The sequence below is a fragment of the Melanotaenia boesemani genome, chromosome 3 (assembly GCF_017639745.1).
Source record: "Melanotaenia boesemani isolate fMelBoe1 chromosome 3, fMelBoe1.pri, whole genome shotgun sequence".
NCBI lineage: Eukaryota > Metazoa > Chordata > Actinopteri > Atheriniformes > Melanotaeniidae > Melanotaenia > Melanotaenia boesemani.
Genome location: NC_055684.1, coordinates 34,611 through 42,578, shown reverse-complemented (window position 1 = coordinate 42,578; position 7,968 = coordinate 34,611). Strand labels below are relative to the sequence as shown.

General features: G+C 40.5%; 1 long non-coding RNA gene across 1 annotated transcript; it reads right to left on the bottom strand.

Moving 5' to 3' along the window:
• Positions 1–681: 681 nt before the first annotated feature.
• LOC121635267 lies at positions 682–1,311 on the bottom strand. The gene is made up of 3 exons (XR_006009378.1): positions 1,192–1,311; positions 1,028–1,107; positions 682–714 (listed from the first exon to the last, which is right to left on the bottom strand). It is a non-coding gene; the product is annotated as an uncharacterized LOC121635267 (long non-coding RNA).
• Positions 1,312–7,968: the final 6,657 nt, after the last annotated feature.

Sequence of the window (7,968 nt, the reverse complement as noted above, 5' to 3'; positions counted from 1 at the left end):
AGCCACCAGCACAGTATGTTTGTTTTCTGAGATGGTCATGTGGAAGTCGTGTAACAAAACTGATTCATATTAATAAATGGCCAAAAAATAGAAGCAACGAGTGGAATGCATGCAATTGTAATGGAGTAAAAGTAGTGTTAATTTATAAGTATATGTGAGTGAAAGTAAAAAGCACACCGTTTTAAAACTACTATAAAAAGTACATTTTTTCTAAAAACTTACCCAAGTTAATGTAATGGAGTAAATGTACCACGTTACTACCCACCTCTGTTTACAAGCAGTCACACGCAGCCTCCTTAAGAGGTGTCATTCCTGCAGAGAGCTTTGCTGCCTTGTGCTCTCCTCAGTTCAGTGGGCCATGTCATGTGATGTTTCCAGAGACATCATGTGGAGTTGCTGATGATGGCTCAGTACAAAGCAGCACTTGGTGGGGCCCAAGAAGTAATTGGAGGGAGGTACAGATGGTCGTGGTGTTGCAGTGGAATGCAAACACGTTTTAGGTGGGCTCCATGCTGGGAGGAGATAGGAGAGGACACTTCCTTCTTGAACTTTGCCAAAGGCACTGTCCACCAGTGGTATAGCCCCTGAAATCCCCATGGTGGTTATAAGTGGAGCAGTGTCCCTTGGCATCTGTTCATAGGCCTCGTTCAGGTGAAGCACAGTCATGTCTGGGAGCTCGCAGTCAGGTTTGAGGCTGCTTTGTATAAATTACTCCTGCAATTACAACATAGCGTAATTGTTTTACATGTTCAGTCAAATATTTTATGAGATCAATTCAGTTTAACCTTCTGAACTGCCAAACTTTGGAGTAGACTTTATTCTTAAGAAGTTGTTCACGCTGCTTGTTGGTTTGGTATCATCTACCATGTACTATGTACTCACTGCATCTATGCCTTCTCTTGTGCCTCACTGTTAACAAGCTGTGTGCGTTAAGAAGAAGAGTGTGCCTGTGTGCATGCTTATAAAGGGAAATTCAATGAAACAGACAAAGGAAAATAAATGAACTATTCTATGTGTAATGTATTACCGGATTCCTTCAGCCAGTCTTCTTTCTTTGGGTCTTGCTGATACTATCACCATCTGATTGGTCGGACCAGGTTTGAAGCCCTGTAAAGAAATGTAAAAGTTAAAGATGATGTTTTTGTATGTGTGTAACTAACAACATTATGTTAAAAAATTTGGATTTTTCACCTGAGTACGAGGTTTGTGCCACTGCTGTTCAGAATCTGTGCAGCTTTGTGTTGGGGGTACAGCTGTAAGTCCCTTCTGGCTGTAATCAGCAGACTGATACAGCAAGGCTGCAACATGATTGCACAGGACAAGCCCAGCAACACATGAACACTGGTACGTCAGCAGCTCAACAGGTTTAGTGTCTTTGAGAACCACCTGTAAAAGAAGTTGATAGAAACAGTACCATGTGAAGTGTTTTTAAATCCATGCAGTGAATGATAGCCCTAAAGCTGGTATGACTTATAAAAACACAGCAACTAAAGTTGTTAAACTTGTTATATGTTTTAGCCAAATATTATTATATGTTAAAATACTGAATAGATATAAAATACTGAATTATTTTTGTCTAGTGTGCATTTCTGTAGTACCATTAACCTGCCAGGGGGTCTACAGATGGAAATTAGCCTTGAGCTACATTTGACTGAATGTTCATTAATATGCATCGTTTCCCCTTATTTCGTCTAAATGAAAAAAAAACTCCTGACAATAAATGTAGAGCCGCATAGTTCCCATCACATTAATAAACCAGAGTAGAAAATGCCTCTGAACGACAGACATTAACAGCAAAAATTACAGCAGCATCAAAACCCAGTACTGCAACTAACTGCCGTTTGAGGTCATATTTAATAAGTAAATTCTTCCCGCTGCTCCCATTTCCCTACACTCAATGAATGCATCTCCTGGCGAATGCGTTGTATCTTGTGCAAACCAAAACCCCAGGAAATATTGGCGTTCAAGAACAGTCCGTCAAACCTCAGGAAACACATTAAGGTAAGTCATTAGCGCTAGCTACGTGTTAGCTAGTTAGCTAAGCTAACATTAGACCGCTCATCTGAATACCTAACATCTTAGTGTGCAGACGTTATTGCTATTAGAATTCATGTTCTTGCTCTTAGGGATACAAACATTGTCTGGGGAAATGATTTTAGGTAGGTGGTGCTGCTGTTACAATTTAAAAAAGCCAAACAGTACTGTTAACAGCAGTAAAGTTATAGTGAAACTGGGGGGGTCTTTTTCATTTTATGAAGTCAAATGTTAATCTGTATAATTTACTTAAATGCAAATTTTGTATTGAATCACATTTTTATCAGAAAAACTATCTGACCCATGACTCATAGATTAAAAAAATCAGCGCCCTCATTTGCGAGCCAGATCAAAATGGTTGTGTGCACCGCTGGTGATGATATAAGGCTAACATTATAAGCTAAAGGCAATGCTGCCCTGACAAACATTTGTATCACTTGACTCTCTTTGTATCACATGGCTCTCCTACTATTGCCCCTCTAGAGAAAGCACGAGAGATACCTGGAGAAGTACACCAAGCTAGCTATTCAGAAAAGGAAGCATGAGGAAGATCCGAATGACCAAGCAACACCCAAGCAGCTGAAACTGTGGGATACTCCTCGTGTAACACAGAAAGGTGTGGATGAGCGTCTTGTTGATTTTGTGGTTAATGGCCTGCAGCCTCTGAGTGTTGTAGAAGAACAGGGTTTTCAACGTCTAATTAAATACCTCCAACCCGACGCATCTGTCATGGTTCGCAATACCATGAAGAGCAGAATTGACAAAGCAACTACAGAGATGAAAGAGAATCTCAAGGCGGCGATGCATGATGTGGAGTTCATAGGGACCACCACTGACTGCTGGACAGCAAACAGAAAGAGCTTCATCGGTGTCACAGCCCACCGGATACATCCTACAAGTCTGCAGCGGTGCTCTGCTGCACTAGCATGCAAGCAGCTGAAAGGACCACACAACTTCACTGCACTTGCAGATGCTCTGACTAGGATCCATACAGGTATGTAGGCTATTGGTAGGTTTAGTAGCATTTTCTTTGAGTCCAATCCAGTTTAAATATTTAGGCTTGTTGTCACATCTGCATTTATTCATTAATTTTAATACTTGACATACTTAACTCTGAATATCTGGATTCTTAACTGTTAATGTGTGCAATCATCAAATATCCTGTGGTGTCGTATCGGTATGCCTTTTTTTTTTTTTTACCCGTCTGTCTGTCTAGAGTTCAACATCAGAGACAAGATTGTGCGTACAACGACAGATAGTGGGTCCAATTTTCTGAAAGCCTTCAGAGTGTACGGTGTCGATGATGAAAACAACAATGCAGAACCATTCGGGGCAGAGCCAGATGAATCAGGTGAGTGTTGCATCATATTGGTTTGTGAAGATGACATAACTACGAAGTGTTTGGATATCTTGAAAAACACCCTTGAATGCTAATTAATATTTTATTAATAAGGAGAGGAGGATGGTGAAGAGATCACAATGGAGGCTGCTGAAGCCGGCCCCTTGCTGGAGCAGGATGATGGCCTGGAATACCAACTGCCAAAGCACCATCGCCGTGCCTGTCATCTTCTGAACCTGGTGGATGATTGATCGAGTTTATGGATCCAAGGGATGACATGTAAGTTTGAACACTTATTCTCAACACGGTCCTTTGATATTCGCAGGTGGCAACAGTTGATGTCCAAGCAGTGAATGAAGACCGGATCTACATAAAGCTCTCTCGCTCATCGTTTGCAAAGTACCAGGCTCTCTGGAACGAGAGCAGCAGATCCACCTCAGCTACAGAGACAATTGAAGAACACTGCAAACTCCAGCTCCGGAGGCCTTGTGAAACAAGGTACACTTTGCATTTTGAGACGTGTTCAACCCTTTCAATCTGTTTCAGATGTAAATCACTATACAAATATAATGTAACCCCTTTTTTATTGTTACAAGGTGGAATTCTCTCTTCTATGCTGTTGAGAGGATTGTACGGATTGTGAAAGAACAAGGAGAAGCAGCCATTGCAGCGATCTGCAGCACGCTGAAGATTCCGATGTAAGTTTACTTTGCACTACCACTAGGGCTGCACAATATATCGTTTGAGCATCATCGCAATATATTTGTGCGCAATAGTCAAATCGCAGGTCAAATCGCAACGTAGGAGGCAAATTAACTCGTGTGTTCTTATCTAATTTCAAAGGTACCTGACATACATTGTGCACAGTGATCCACCACTCACTTACTTAGTTTGGTGAAGAACAAACTTTTTGTGGTAAAACACAATTCACATTTGTACATATTAAAACAAAACGTACTTAGGTCCTAGCAGATTAAAAGCAGGCAATGAGAAATAACAATACGAACAACTACCAGAAAAAAAAAACAGACTTGCAACATTTAGAAAGTTAAGATCAGTGCAGGTTCATTGTCAACAAGATGGCAGAACTTAAAGTGCTGCTCAAGTCATCTGCTGAAATTCTTGTATCTTTTCATATTGAAATATATATCGCAATGTATATCGCAGGGTTGGAAAATATTATAATGCCAGTTTCTTCCAATACCGTGCAGCCCTAATTACCACCTAACTGTAGGGTTGGCTGGTGTAAGTAAATGTGTAAGAGATCATCAACAAGAGCAGCTAGCTTCTTTATTCACCATCTTTTCAGGTGATATATTCTTCCCTGCTGTTCTACCAACACTAAAGGTGATGACCTGCAGTGCTAACTTATAGTGCCACCTAGTGGCCTAACAGGGAGTAGAACTAAGTAATAATGCTATAATGCACTTGCAAAGAACACAGCACAAACTTTGCATAGTTTTAGGTGTTGTGGGCATGTAATGTTTGACTGTTTAGACACTGATGGTTTTGTGTATCTGTATGTTTCTCAGGTTCAGCTTTTCTCACAGAATATGCAAAGACCATGAGCCCAGTTGCAAAAGCAGTTGATGTTCTTCAGGGTAAGGCAAATGTGCAGATGGGGTGGCTTGTACCCACCATCACACTGCTCAAGTCCAAGCTCCAGAACCTTCACACCACCTCCAAGTACTGTGGGCCATTGGTGGATGCTCTTCAAGCAGGGCTTGAACGTCGCTTTGGAGAGATGTTTGCTGATCCAGAGCTGATTGCTGCTGCCATTCTTGTCCCCAAGTTCAGGACACGCTGGACTACTGATGAAGGCATCATTAAATGTGGTATGTGCTGCTTTCTTTTAGGGGTGTCCCGAATCCCGATACAACTTTTTCACTTCTGAGACAATACCGATATCACAGACTTCAGGATTGATTGATACTGATATCAGTCTGATAAGAAATCAACATAAATCATACACACTTTTACCCGTTTTGTAGTGTGGAATATGTGAACGGCATGATCAAGTGATATTACTCAAACATAGAACAATATTTAGCAACAGTAAGCATGAGGGAAAAAACTGACCAATTTATTATTAACCATTTATTATTAACCAAACGCATGCTGCATCCGAGCGCTGCTGGAAAGAATTGCTAGACCAGAATTCAGGGTGGAGTGGACTGCTTATATATCGGAGATTTTTGATGCAGTCCGATATAATCCGATTATTTTTTGCAGATATCAGACCTATTTCCGATATCGTATCAGGACACCCCCTATTTTCTTTTATTGTATTGTTATATTTTTTAAATTATGTTTAATATTCTTAACACCCTAAAACTCACTCCCCTCACATCTATATGTACATTCAACTAAAGTGGATATAAATATGGTATAAATTCCACTTATAACCCCACAACCCTTCCCTACCTCCTTCTCCACACCTCCATCCATAGTCCTTCATTTCCTTGCCCTCCCTTGCTCAGTCCCTCCCTCTTCTGTCCATCCCCTTCTCTTGTATTCTAATTTTGTTTCTTCATTTGGTTTTATATCCCCCATAGGCCTTGACTACATCAAAACCCACCTGAAGGAGCAGAGTAGTGCAGCACAGTCAGGTGACTCTCTGTCGCCAGCAGAAGAGGAGGACTTCTTTTTGTCAATCAAGCAGACAGATCAACGGGACGGTAACACCAAACAACTAGAGTCCTACCTGGCCAGTCCAACTGATACCATGGACATCCTAAAAACATTTCCATCTGTGTGCCACCTGTCTCTTAAGCTCAACACACCACTACCTGCCTCAGCTGCCTGTGAGAGGCTTTTTAGCACAGCAGGAATGATTTTTAGACCCAAGAGGGCTAAGCTACTTTCTGAGAACTTGGAAAACCTGCTTCTCATGAAGCTCAACAAAAGGTTTTGTTAAATTTGTCTTGTTTACCATGCCTTCACATTAAACTCGCATAGAGGGATGGAGTGATGCAGTGCAGAGGTGGAGAGGGGGTTCAGTGCTGTGTAGGTGTAAACATGAGTACCATATGAGGAGCACAAGTGTTGTCTTTAATGTGAAGGGTTTTTCATTGATCTTCACTGAATGCATGGTGTGCAACTTTTTCTTTTTTCCATTTTCAATTTCTTTGGCAGGAAGATTTCACAGTGTTTATTGTACTGGAAAATAGCCAGAGAAGCTTATTTTCATCTGTAGTTCCTGGGTGTGCCACTTACAAAAACACACCTGTACAGTGTTAAACATTTGTTACCTGATGTATTAAAAAAGTGCTATTAAATAAAGTTGCTTGAGAGTTGGGCCTTAAGCATGATTTGTGACAGTTTACATTGAGATACTAGACAGCGGTGGTTGTTGAAACAATAACATTGCTAAAGTAGAATCCATATAAATTATTCTGTGTTTAATAGCTTTGCAGAAAGTGAATCATGCAATAGAAATACTTTTTACTTTTAAAAATACTTTTGAGTACATTTCAGAGCCTGTACTTTTTACTTTTACTTGAGTAGATATTTGGATCAGTACTTTTTACTTTTACTCAAGTTGTTTTTTTACATTTGTGTTTTACTGCTACTCATGTAAGAAATGCGGGTACTTTTGCCATCTCTGCTTAGAATTCATTGGTTGGACCACACACACACCAATTGTCAGATCAGAATTAGTTCAGATTGACGAGGTGAAAACCAAATCATCCCACTCCTCATCCTTCAACGCTTACATTCATGTTTCAGATGTTGTGGCTGTAGGTGAGATGGCTAAAGTGTTAATACTTGCACATCAAGCATATATTGTCATTTATTTCACCACATTTTTTTCCTTTGATTGGTTACAGTGGTCATACTGGTGACATCCCTGGTCCTAGCATATCTTACAACAATACTAATACCTTTACTTTCTCATTACAGGTATTGGCCATATTTGCAGAAGATGTGTGAAAAGTTCCCTGAGCTTCAGCCTCTTACAGAGATGAAGCCTTTTCTCTCTGTAACGCATGCTAAGCCTCTCACTGGCAAATGTGAGTTACAGTGGCAAGTTAAATGTTTGGTTCACACTGTCTTTCAAACACATTGCTGCCTTCTCTTACGCATGACGCATAGCACCATATTCATTTTTTTAGGCACATTTCTTCATTGGGACGTAAACCGTAGTCCATGTTAGTAACATCTTTTAGTTCATTACATGCAGTCCTACTGAGACATTGTCTAGAGATACACTTGCTTTAAACCACACATTTGTGTGTGCATGTAATCAGCATCCACATAGTTGTGTAAGAAATGTTATCTAATGTGGTAAAAAGCAAGTTTATACATGCCGCTTGGCATTCTGAACGATGGACTTCCAATATGCCATGGATCTAAATACAGTCCAAACATGAGTTTAAAGTAGTCCTTGAGCAGACTTTTAAATATTAGCTGGGTCTACATATAAGAACATAAATACAGAAACACATCTGATAAACTACAGTGACGTGGGTCAGGAGCCTGGCTGTAAAGCTAAGAAACATATTTGCTGTGGAACAGGTGACGGGGGGGGGCAGAAACCAGGAAATACAACAGGTGAGGAGGTGGAACAGGTTCATAGTTTTCTCTCGAGGGCA